Below are 13,505 nucleotides of genomic sequence, written 5' to 3'. Positions count from 1 at the left end.
GCTCATATAAACAAAACAAATATTACACAAATTCTATTTGAAATCTGATAATTATATATGTGACATGTATATAAAAAAACACTATTATACATACATAAAATATATGGGCTAATTTTATATGTCAATTGTTCCATTTTTTAATAGGTTTTATTTTGGCATATAGCTATATTTTATATATGTGGATATATTTAATATATGTATATTTCATATACATATATTATATTTCCGTATGGGTTCCTAACAAGTACATCAGGATTTATGGGAAGTGTTCCCGGTTCCGGCTGACCTACGAACCGGCGGTTCAGCGAAAAGAGGAGACGTGTTCTGGCGCATACGTTCCCTGGTGCTATTTTGCATTTTCAGAAAACAATTCCACCACAGACCAGGAAAAACCTAGTCTAAAGTCAGTGGTGTGTTATTCAGATGCTACTTTCAGGGCGCATGTTTAGCCATAATGTAGCATGTGCACAACGCACATACACTTTGCTTGTATCATCTACACGGACGCAGCAGTTCCCATTTTCGCAAACCATACATAATTACAAGAAAAAATATTACCACACGAGGGAAATCATTGTGGTGTCCATGAAGATGTGAAAAAATAGGCATAAATCTAGCTTACACATTTACCCAAATTATTCAGGCTAATTGTAGTAATGACGGATCAAACCTGTTTGATCAATAGTGGCAAGACACATAAGGACACCTGACCGTCAAGAACCGGGTTGTCCGTCAAGAACCAGGAAACAAAATTCTGAAAACTGCGAAATCACCTTTACAATCATGTAAGTTGTGTTAGCCTGGCAAATCCGCTGTTATAATAGGAACCTGCCATGGAGCAAGCGCGCCTGCTCTTAAAGGGAATGTGAGATGACGCTCTGATTGGTTTATTGCACGTTACACCCAAACCACACCTATAAGTAATGTAGCTAATCAGACCAACCCATTTTAGATTTACGTCGGTATCCCGCCGGAATTATAGCCACCCTCTGGTTTCATTTGCTCCCTCTCTCCTGAATATTAGAACTACACTTCCCAGCACTCCCTCCATCATTATCACCATCACCTGTTCATCATTATCTCCCCCTTTATATTGACTGTGTCTTCAGTTGTTCTGTGCGAAGTCTTGATTTGCTCAGCAGACATTACCAAGCATACTCTCCTGTTTTCCGCGTTATTCTGAACCTTGATCCTTGCCTGTATCCTGGACTCTGTGAACCTTTGCTGCCTGCCTTGATCATTGCCTGTATCCTGGACTCTGTGAACCTTTGCTGCCTGCCCCGATCCTTGCCTGTATCCGACTTTGAGTATTGGTTTGTCCCTCTGACTTCTGCTGCTATCTGTTGATGTCTGCCTGCCTGTGTCTCTTGTTTGTGTTAATAAAGTCTTGCAAATGGATCCCTCTGCCTCAGCTTCAGCATTACAGAAGACTTCGCCAGCCCAAGATCCAGCAGACTTTCTTCACTTGGCCAATGAAGTCTCAGCGCAAGCTTCTGAGCTGGTCTCTCATCGTCAACAGCTGGTTAAACTAACTTCACTCACCGAAGAGCTTGTGAGGTCTGTGCAGGCATTAGCCCCGCAGCCGGCACCCGCTGCACCCGATCCTTCTCCGCCAGCCGGGAGTCCCCCTTTTGGTAATCCCAGAATGTCATTACCTGAGAAGTTTGATGGATCACCGGTCACCTGTAAAGGATTTTTATTGCAATGTGAGATCTATTTCAGTCAGTCCCGAGAGCACCATACCGACCAGAGCCGAATCTTTTTCGTATGCTCGCTTCTGACGGGAAGGGCGCTGGAATGGGCAACAGCGATGTGGACTGGAGGTCAGCTTTCCTCTCTCACCTATGAGGTGTTTAAAACTCATTTCAGAGAGGTGTTTGAACATCCTGCGGGAGGAAAGGACCCAGGGGAACTGCTTCTGTCATTACGCCAGGCTAACTCATCAGCGGCGGATTACACGCTCACTTTCAGAACGCTCGCTGCACAAACAGGTTGGGGTGACGGACCACTTACACTCTTATATCGTAAAGGACTCAATTCGGATCTCCAAGGAGAGCTGGCATGCCGTGATGATGGAAAAAGTCTCAATCAGATCATGGAACTCGCCATTCGTTTAGATCATCTCATCCGGGCTCGTCGTCCATCGCACAGAACAGGTCTATTCAGTTTTCCTTCTGTCATCCCTGAATCTGAACCTATGCAGATCGGTGTCACGCACATCTCCATGGCCGAACGTGATAGGAGGAGACGTCTGAATTTATGCATGTATTGTGCTCAACCTGGTCATCTGAGAGCCGCTTGTCCTGTGAGACCTCCCATGAGATCACCTCCGACGGCCGCATCCTCTGAATCTACTGCGGTGAGTCCCAAAATTCCTTCCTTTCATTCTCTTATCTTGAAAGTTTCGTTAATTTGTAATGGAGAGACGGTTGAGACGAGGGCTTTAATTGACTCCGGTGCTGCGGGGAATTTAATGGATCTTACGTTTGCACAAACTCATTCTTTGCCTCTTGTTCCTTGTGAGTCTCGAGTTGCCATGACTGCACTGGACGGGCGCCCTCTGGGGACAGGAGAGGCGCAGTACATCACCAACCCCTAACTCTCAATGTGGGACCTCAGCACACAGAGAGAATACAACTATACACAATCAACTCACCTCATTACCCGGTGATTTTGGGATTTCCATGGCTGGAACGTCACAATCCACTCATTTCCTGGTCTGAGAGGAGGATTTCTCAATGGTCCCATTTCTGTCGGGAGAACTGCATGTCTGCGGTCCAGGGTCCGGAAACGAGTCATGAATCTGTGAGAGAATCGGATCTTCAAGAATTACCTGAGGTATACCATGATTTAGCCCGGGCGTTCAGCGAGAGTGAAGCTTCTCACTTACCTCCACATCGAGCAGGAGACTGTGCTATCGAATTCTTACCTGGGGCTGTTCCAACGCGCGGGAGAGTGTATCCTTTATCTCAGCCGGAGACCGAAGCAATGAAGACGTACATCGAGGAACAGCTCGCTAAGGGTTTCATCACTCCTTCCACCTCACCAGCTTCAGCGGGGTTCTTTTTCGTTAAGAAGAAGGACGGTGGGCTTCGGCCGTGCATTGATTTCCGGGGTCTCAATGAGGTGACTATCAAGTATCGATATCCTCTGCCGTTAGTCCCCGCTGCCTTGGAGATGCTTCGCACAGCCCGGTACTTCACAAAGCTGGATTTACGGAATGCGTACAACCTCATTCGTATTCGTGAGGGTGACGAGTGGAAGACAGCTTTCTCCACAACTTCCGGTCACTATGAGTACCGGGTTATGCCGTTCGGACTTTCCAATAGTCCCTCCGTATTCCAGGCATTCGTCAATGAGATCTTCCGAGACATGCTGAACCATACAGTTATAGTCTACATTGATGATATCCTCATTTATTCTGAGACTCTCGAGGCACACATCAGGGATGTTCGAGCCGTCCTTCAGCGCTTAATTGACAACCAACTCTATGCCAAAATTCAGAAGTGCCAATTTCACCAGACCCGAATCGCTTTCCTGGGATACATTGTCAGTGCAGATGGGGTTTTCATGGATGACAGCAAAGTCCAAGCCGTGGTGAACTGGCCCCAACCCACATCTATTAAGGAATTACAGCGCTTTCTGGGATTTGCGAATTTCTATCGTAGATTTATTCGTAATTTCAGTACTATTGTGGTCCCTCTCACATCCCTTCTCCAGGGGGGGGGGGAAGCAATTCCGGTGGTCTCTTGAATGCACAACGGCCTTTGAGCGGCTTAAGGCGAGTTTCACCACCGCGCCCATTCTGCATCACCCTGATCCGGAGAGGGAGTTCATCGTTGAAGTGGATGCTTCAAACACAGGAGTTGGTGCCATTCTCTCTCAACGTCACGGAGGTCCGGCCAAGATGTTTCCTTGTGCGTTCTTCTCCCGCAAACTCAATTCTGCTGAGCAAAATTATGATGTGGGTGATCGAGAGCTTCTGGCTATGAAGGCAGCTTTTGAGGAGTGGAGACACTGGCTGGAGGGCGCGCGCCAACCTTTCATTGTACTCACCGATCATAAAAACCTGGAGTATATCCGTTCTGCTAAGCATCTGAATGCCCGTCAGGCCCGTTGGTCTCTGTTCTTCTCCCGATTTAACTTCAAGATCACTTACAGACCAGGATCCAAGAACGGGAAGGCAGATGCTTTGTCTCGCCAGTACGACAGTCCTAACGAACTCTCCAGACCAGAGTCTATTCTACCATCCTCGCTCATTGTTGCACCCGTACAGTGGGATATAATCACCGAAGTCACTGCTTCACAACAGGGACATCCTGCTCCGCCTGAATGCCCCGCAGACCGCCTCTTTGTTCCTCCTGATCTCCGTCACCGTGTTCTTCAGTGGGTTCACTGCACCCCCAGCGCAGGACATCCGGGAATCACTGCGACTCATCAGCTAGTTTCCAACAGATTATGGTGGCCATCTCTTCAATCTGACATCATAACTTTCATCCACCAATGTATCACATGCAACACTGTTAAGTCCTCTCATCAGAAACCAGCCGGTCTCCTATAACCTCTACCTGTTCTTCAACGACCCTGGTCACATGTGGCAGTGGACTTTGTTACTGATTTACCACTCTCTCAAGGTTTCACCACCATACTCTCTGTAGTAGACCGGTTTTCTAAATCATGCCGTTTCATCCCACTGGCTGGCCTGCCCACTGCTCTACAAACTGCTGAAGCCCTTCTGAATCATGTGTTCCGCCTGTTTGGACTCCCTGAGGATATTGTCTCGGACCGCGGTCCCCAGTTTACATCTCGAGTCTGGAGGGAGCTTTGCTCTAAGTTGCACATTAATGTGAGCCTCACCTCTGGCTACCATCCTCAGTCCAACGGGCAGGTAGAGAGACTCAATCAGGATCTCCTTCGTTTTCTTCGTACCTATTGTCACCAGAATCAACATGACTGGAGTCGCTTCTTGGTCTGGGCGGAGTATGCGCAGAATTCTTTGGTAAAACCGGCCACGGGTCTGACCCCGTTTCAATGTGTGTTAGGATTTCAACCTCCTCTGTTCCCTTGGGCAGGAGAACCTTCCAATCTCCCCACTGTGGATTCATGGTTACGGCAAAGTGAGGCAACATGGGACTCAGCTCATGTTCACTTACAACGGGCCATTCGTCACTACCAGCGGCACGCAGATCAAAGAAGGCGCGCCGGACCCCAATATAGACCCGGCCAATGGGTGTGGCTTTCAGCTAGAGACCTCCGTCTAAAGCTCCCCAGCAAAAAACTTTCCCCTCGATTCATTGGTCCCTTCAAGATCCTCCGTCAGATTACTCCCGTCTCATTCCGTTTGGATCTTCCTGTTCATTACCGCATCTCACCCACTTTTCATATCTCTCTTTTCAGACCCGCTACGGCTCCCAGGAGAGAGGTGGTCCAGGAGGAGATCGCTCCCATACAGGCCCCTCCTATTGAAGTCGGCGGTGCAGAGGCTTACCGGGTGCGAGAGGTTCTGGACTCCAGACGCCGCGGCAGGTCATTACAATACCTCATTGACTGGGAGGGATACGGTCCAGAGGAACGTTCTTGGGTCAGAACCCAAGATATTCTAGATCCTACGTTACTCACAACTTTCCACCGTGATCATCCGGACCGGCCTGCACCAAGACCCCGTGGTAGACCCCGACGTGGGTCAGACCCTCGCTTCCGGAGCCGCTCGCAGGGGGGGGGCTCTGTCATAGAACGCTCTCTTACGCCACCCTCTGGTTTCATTTGCTCCCTCTCTCCTGAATATTAGAACTACACTTCCCAGCACTCCCTCCATCATTATCACCATCACCTGTTCATCATTATCTCCCCCTTTATATTGACTGTGTCTTCAGTTGTTCTGTGCGAAGTCTTGATTTGCTCAGCAGACATTACCAAGCATACTCTCCTGTTTTCCGCGTTATTCTGAACCTTGATCCTTGCCTGTATCCTGGACTCTGTGAACCTTTGCTGCCTGCCTTGATCATTGCCTGTATCCTGGACTCTGTGAACCTTTGCTGCCTGCCCCGATCCTTGCCTGTATCCGACTTTGAGTATTGGTTTGTCCCTCTGACTTCTGCTGCTATCTGTTGATGTCTGCCTGCCTGTGTCTCTTGTTTGTGTTAATAAAGTCTTGCAAATGGATCCCTCTGCCTCAGCTTCAGCATTACAGCTACATCTTGGAACGCTGGACTCTCCTCTGACTGTCGACCGTGTGGCTCTAGAAATTCTCTTCGAATTTACTGTGACAAATTTTCTCAAAGGGGGAGCAGCAATGTTATGGACCATTTTAAATAGAGCAGAAATTTGATTTAATAAGGTTTTCAAAACTCAAAATGTTATATTTACTTTGTACTTTACAGTGATGGTGCTGGCCAACTTTTTATCATGAATTTTTATGGCCCTTTTATATAATGATTGAAGTAATTTTAACGATGTTTTACACGCCTGAGACCAACTAGACATGCAATACAGAAGATGTGGAACAATAATAGTATTGAGGTATATATTTGAGGCTTCCGTAGTTAATGAATTTCTAATATGTTTATAGTTCATCAAATTAAATTTCAATTTATTACCAATATTTTTTAAGTGACTTTTAAAACCAAGGTTCGAATCAAGTATCAGACCTTTCAGTTTCATTTACATTTTTAAAAAATTGTCCATTTACCTGAATTGCTTGAGGTAGTCCAAATAGGTGGTTCGTGGAAAAAAGCCCATACAAATAAGCTGCCATTGGACGCATAGTGCCCCCGAGGGACCGTAGGGTGAATATGGATGACAATTGCCCATTAAATAGACGAGTTGGGGACCCATACTCTGGGTATACAGGCCCCTCCTAGCGGTCACCCCACGAGACCCAACACTCTCTTTTTGTTGTGCTCTATATGAGGAGCTTGATGGCTAGGGCTGCTCACGCCCAGCAGCCCCAGGGGGTTGGACTCGGCGAGGGAGACATTTTTTGAACGCCTCTGACTGTTTCTTAGCCTCCTGGAATCTCTCGACGTCCGAATTAACAGAATCGCCGAAGAGATCAGAAGGCTCGACAGGGGAATCCAGCAAAAACTAATGATCTTTGTCCTTTAAATCTGCCAGATTCAGCCAGAGGTGCCTCTCAGTGGCTACAAGGTATGCCATAGACCGCCCAATTGCTCTGGCGGTCTCCTTATTAGCCCTGAGAGATAAATCTGTGGCCCGACGAACTTCTTGAATCTCATCGGGACCCACTCCCTCACTTTTGTCCAAATCCCCCAGCAGATCAGCCTGATATGCCTGGAGCAATACCATGGTGTGCAGACATGCTCCAGCCTGACCTACTGCCATATATGCTTTGCCAACTAGTGTTGAAGTTGTTTTTAATGGCTTAGTGGGCAAAGCTGAGGGCTTTAGAGACGATGCTGAACCAGGTGACAGATAGATCACAAGCGTCTGTTCAGCCCGGGGCATCGACTCATAGCCATACTCTCTCAGCCCTCTAATCCCCGAATAAGCTGCAGCATGGGCTTCCGATACCGGAGACAGAGCAATGGATCCCCCAGGACAGGCAGGAGATAAGGTCCTCGGACCCCTCTACAACCCTTCTGAGAGATCCGTTTGCGATCCCCAGGTATGCATTCTCCGTGCTGCCTAGGCAACTGCGGGTCCTGGACCCTGAGGATCGCGAGCCTGACCACTTTCCTCAAAAAGTGACAGAGGGGAACGGCGCATGCGAAGCGGGGAGCTTCTCACAATGATGGCAATCAGCCCCCTCGAAGGCTGACACCGCATGCTCCACTCCCAAACACATTACACAAAGCTCCCCTCGAAAGGGAACAACGATACTAGTCACTCCATCTTGTTTTTGGTAATTTTCTAGAGAGAGATTGGAGGAAAAAAAGTTTTCCACACAAAAACAATTGGTTTCACCAACCACTCAAAACCAAAATAAACAGTGTTCCAACCAATGACCGACAGGGGCTGGGTGTTGTGAGGTTTTGCGCTCGTGCACGGCTGCACGCGAAGTCGTAGCTAAAGAAGAAGCCGATTTCGTCCACACCGTGCGTTTCTCAGCATTGGTCCCGTGCGCCAAGGCCTTGATCAGCCATGGTTTCATTCACTCCGGCTCCGACGCGCCATCACGAAGCTTGGGTGGTTTCGCAGCGGAAGACGCGAAGAATCTCTCCGCCCTTCCCGGTTTTCGAGATCTCCACTCAGAACCGCTTCTCCCCTCTTCGCGAAACGGAACGCGATGCTGTGATCATCGGCGATTCAATTGTTTGGCACGTCCACGCTACGTCAGGTAAAAGTAAGGTACGTAGCCACTGCTTTCCTGATGACCGTATTTTCGACATCGCTGCGCGGGTACCCGAGATCTTGAACGGTGACAAGCGCGTCGAAGCTGTCGTGTTGCACGCAGGAGTGAACGACGTCATGCTGCGGCAGACGGAGGTTTTGAAAAAGGATTACAGGAGCCTGATCGAGACGGTACGCACCACATCCAGAAAGGAAAGGAAAGCAGAAAGGAAATGGAAGAAAGACAAACTGCAAATATCTTTTAATATACTCAAAAACTGTTTGTTGATATATCAGAATGCTGCTAAGAAAGCCAAGTCTGTCTACTTTTCTAACTTGATTGAAAAACACCATCAAACTCCTAGAGTTCTTTTTTCGGTTATAGACTCAGTACTCAATCCTTCTGTATCGATTTTTAACAATGCGACCAATGCATTATGCAAAGATTTTGTAAATTATTTCGGAACAAAAATTACTAATCTTAGAGCTAAAATACAAGTGACCAAGGGTGAATTGACATTGCTAAAGATTCCTTCGGTCTCTTGGACTACTTTTAATGGCATATCCCTGCAATCTCTTAAAGAAGTAATTACAAAGTTAAAAAGCTCAGCGAGTCCCCGTGACATTATACACCCCCGCTACCTAAAGCAGATAATTGATACTGTAGGACCAGGGCTTGTATCTTTACTTAATAACTGTCTGAAAGCAGGGGTTATCCCTGAGAGCTTAAAAATGGCCACAGTCACCCCTGTATTAAAAAAACCTACACTGAATCCTACCATTTTGGCAAATTTTCGGCCTGTGTCTGTTCTACCTTTTATCTCTAAGGTGATGGAAAAAATCGTCTCTCTGCAACTTCAATTGTTTTTAACTAATAATCACATCTATGAGACCTTCCAATCAGGTTTTAAAACATTGCATAGTACGGAAACGGCCCTTGTTAAAGTCCTAAATGACATTTTAATGGCTACTGACTCGGGAGATTCTGTTATTTTAGTTATGTTAGATCTGTCCTCAGCCTTCGACACCGTCGATCATGAAATTCTCATATCTCGGTTGGAGTCCTATGTGGGACTTGGAGGAACGGTCTTAAAGTGGTTCAAATCTTTTTTAACCAATAGAACTTTTTCAGTTAAAATAGGAAACTCTAATTCATCATCGCGCAAGCTAACCTGTGGTGTACCGCAGGGGTCTGTTCTTGCACCTACTCTTTTCTCTCTTTATCTGCTTCCCTTGGGATCTATCTTTAGGAAACACAACGTTTCTTTTCATACGCTGATGATATGCAAATCTATCTGCCTCTGACCTCTGATAATGAGCATGCTCTTAGTTGTTTATCCACATGTTTGGACGACGTAAAATCATGGCTCTCAAAAAATTTCCTTTTTTTAAATTCAGATAAAACGGAAGCCATTGTTTTTAGCCCCTCCGAAACCAGTAGACAAAACTCACAAAATTTAGAAATCTCAAACCTGAGTACCTCATCCCAAGTGCGTAATCTAGGTGTGATGATTGATAATAGTCTGAAATTTGACAGGCAAATTGCCTCTGTAGTGGGCTCTAGCTTCTTCTATTTACGCTCTCTCTCCAAAATTAAATCTTTTCTCTCTAACGCCTCTTTAGAGGTTGCTGTCCATGCCTTCATAACATCGAGGCTGGACTATTGCAACTCTCTATATTATGGTGTTGCTAAGACTCAAATTTCACGCCTACAAGTCGCTCAAAACGCAGCAGCGAGATTTCTGAAGGGATGTAAAAAGTTTGAGCATGTTACACCCCTTCTGAGATCCCTACATTGGTTACCGGTTCAGTATAGAATTGAATACAAAATTCTATTGCTGCTGCTCTACAAATCACTAAACAATCTTGCACCATTATACCTGTCGGACCTACTTCACTTATATACCCCCAAGCGAGGGCTGAGATCGGTAAACAAATTCCTTCTTCAGATTCCCAGAACCCGCTTGAAAAATAGGGGAAATAGAGCGTTTGAAGTAGCGGGCCCCACGTTGTGGAACAAACTCCCAATCCAAATTAAAATGGCCTCCTCCTTATCTGAGTTTAAATCTGCTCTGAAAACTCATCTGTTTTATTCAGCTTTTAATATGTAATTGGATGTTGTACTCACTGATCCTAAGTGATCATTGTTAGTTTTATTGTATATTTTATTGCAATTTTTGTACAGCACTTTGGTCGGTTGTCAGCCGGTAGTAAATGTGCTCTATAAATAAACGGAACTTGAACTTGAACATCGCCTGAAATAACGATCATTGTGTCTGGGCCGCTTCCCACGTATCGACAAGGGCATGAAAAATTCAGTAGATTATTCGCGCTAAATGAATGGTTAATGTCATGGTGCAATGAGCAGAAACTGCTCTTTATAAATAATTGGAATCTGTTTTGGGAGCGTCCTAGGCTCTTCCGCGCTGATGGCCTACAGCCAAGTAGAAATGGAGCGGATCTTCTGTCGGATATCACCTCCAAGATGTTAAAGGCCGTTTGACTAGTTACCAAAAATCCAAATCACAGTCTCTGCTGCACCAAATTAATTGATAGAAATACTAGTGTAGAACATTTAATAGAAACTGTGTCTATTCCTCGCTTAGTGAGATCAAATAATAAATCTACTGCAGGATCTAGGAAAAATATAATTGTTATTAAAACAGAAAATCTCGCTATTAGTGAACAAAAACAATTTCTAAAGCTAGGTCTTCTGAACATTAGATCACTCACACCTAAAGCAGTTATTGTAAATGAAATAGTCACAGATAATAGCATCGATGTACTTTGCCTTACTGAAACCTGGCTTAAACCAAATTACTATTTCGGTCTAAATGAGTCTACTCCACCAGGACACTGTTATAAGCATGAGCCCCGTCTGATTGGTCGTGGCGGCGGTGTTGCAACAATCTACAGAGATATTCTTAATGTTACTCAGAAAACAGGTGACACATTTAATTCGTTTGAAGTACTTGTATTAAATGTTACGCTCTTATATGTAAGGAAAAAATCCCTACTATCTCTAGCCCTGGCTACCGTATATAGACCGCCAGGGCCTTGCGCTGATTTCCTAAAAGAGTTTGCAGATTTTCTCTCAGATCTATTGGTCAACGTCGATAAAGCATTAATTGTTGGAGATTTTAACATACACATAGATAATTCAAATGATGCATTAGGGGCTGCGTTTACAGATTTATTAAACTCCTTTGGGGTCAAGCAAAACGTCACTGGACCAACTCATCGTCTTAATCATACACTTGATTTAATTATATCATATGGAACTGATCCAGCCGATATAGATATCATTCCACAAAGTGATGGTGTCAGTGACCACTTCCTGGTAACTTGTATATTACAGACTACAGTACTATGTCACGCTGCGCCGCGTTACCGAACACCTGAACAAAATATCCCGTTACAGTTTAGCAGTAATGATTTCATGAACTTCTTCACTGAGAAAATAGTAAGCATCAGAACCACAATTGTAAACGTTCAATCTTCAATCGCGCCTTATAAATCACCCTCAATTATCACCCTGCAAGAACAATTACAGCGCTTCACAACTATAGAACAAAAAGAGTTAAATAAACGTATCACTTCATCTAAAACAACAACATGCTTATTAGATCCTATACCAACTAAACTACTGAACGAAGTGTTACCTATAGTGGAAGAGCCTCTCCTCAATATCATTAATTCATCTTTATCTTTAGGTCATGTTCCAAAAACATTTAAACTGGCAGTTATAAAACCACTCATTAAGAAACCACAATTAGACCCACATAATCTAGCAAATTATAGACCCATTTCAAATCTTCCATTTATGTCTAAAATATTAGAAAAAGTTGTGTCCGCTCAACTGGGCTCTTTTTTGCAAGAAAATTACATCTATGAAAAGTTTCAGTCTGGATTCAGGCCGCACCATAGCACTGAAACTGCGCTCGTTAAAATCAGTGACTACGTTTACATGCAGCCAATAACCCGTTCAAAACCGGAAATATTAGCAATAACCCGGTCGCGCACGGTCATGTAAACACCGGCAAAAACCCGGATATGCTCATATCCCGGTTTTTAAAAAACCTATTAAACCTAACCTAAGCTAAGCTATTCGCAAGGAATCTTGGTCTTTTGAGTAGAGACGGCGCATTAAAAAAAACCTGCGTGGAGTATAGCGGAAGTAAACAAGTCGAGGTTAACATGGCGAGACGTAGCACAGCACCACACTTTTGGAGCGAGGAGACCAATTTCTTTATCAGTGTGGTGAAAACCAAGAATATAATGTATTTTATTGACGGCAGAAAGTATCGCTATCTGTCCCAAACTATTCATTATCCGCCTGCTGCTGCTTTTGTTGTTGTTGTCTTTGGATACAGGAAGAAGAATCGGAAATGACGCATATTGCGTCTTAATGTTGTCCGTACGTCCAGACGCTAACCGTGCGTCGCCGTTTACATCGGGATATTGGCGACTGATTACACATTCCATGTATACAGGAGTAACTCTCTCTGCTCACGCATGTAAACGGGTTATCCCGAATGTTTCAGAAACCCGAATAGTGACCTAACCCCCTGGGGTCTGAGGGGTTTTTGGGGCCCTTGAGAGGTATTGACATGCCCTGACATTTGTGCTTATTTCAGCTACTTACAACATACCTTTGGCCAACACATAATTATGCTGTATTGCAGCACAAACTCTGCTACAATAATATGTGAGCAAAATGGAAGTTACATGTTTGCATTTTATAGAAAAAAAATATTATGCGTGGTTAGTAAGTTTTGGGAAAAAATTTGTCACTGCAATGAGCTCATATAACTCATACTGAATAGTTTGGCACAAGACTTTTGAGTTACCATTCTTGTAGGCTAGAATGTTTACTACAAAATGATGTGAAAATCATTCTGATCACTCTTTCACAAAACAACAATATAATGATTTAAACTTTGCAAGTCAGTTTTTGTGCCAGCACTGCTTTATGCGTAGGGGTGTTGATGGCCATGAATATGAATGAGGGGAGACAATAGACACTCCCCCAATGGCTAATGCCCCCATCAAGGTGCTGTGAGGCAGAGAGGAGAATCTGAGAATGAGAAGAGATTCAAAGGTTTTGTTTTTTAATCTGTTTTTATTGTAATTCCTCTATGTGGAGGAACTAAATGTTGTGCCTCACAAGACCACAGTGCTACCGTACATATATAAACATATAGTACCAGTCAAAC

Source organism: Phoxinus phoxinus, assembly GCF_949152265.1.
Source record: "Phoxinus phoxinus genome assembly, chromosome: 5".
NCBI classification, from domain to species: Eukaryota; Metazoa; Chordata; class Actinopteri; order Cypriniformes; family Leuciscidae; genus Phoxinus; species Phoxinus phoxinus.
The sequence above is the reverse complement of the archived record's forward strand: the minus strand, read 5'-3'. Positions refer to the sequence as shown.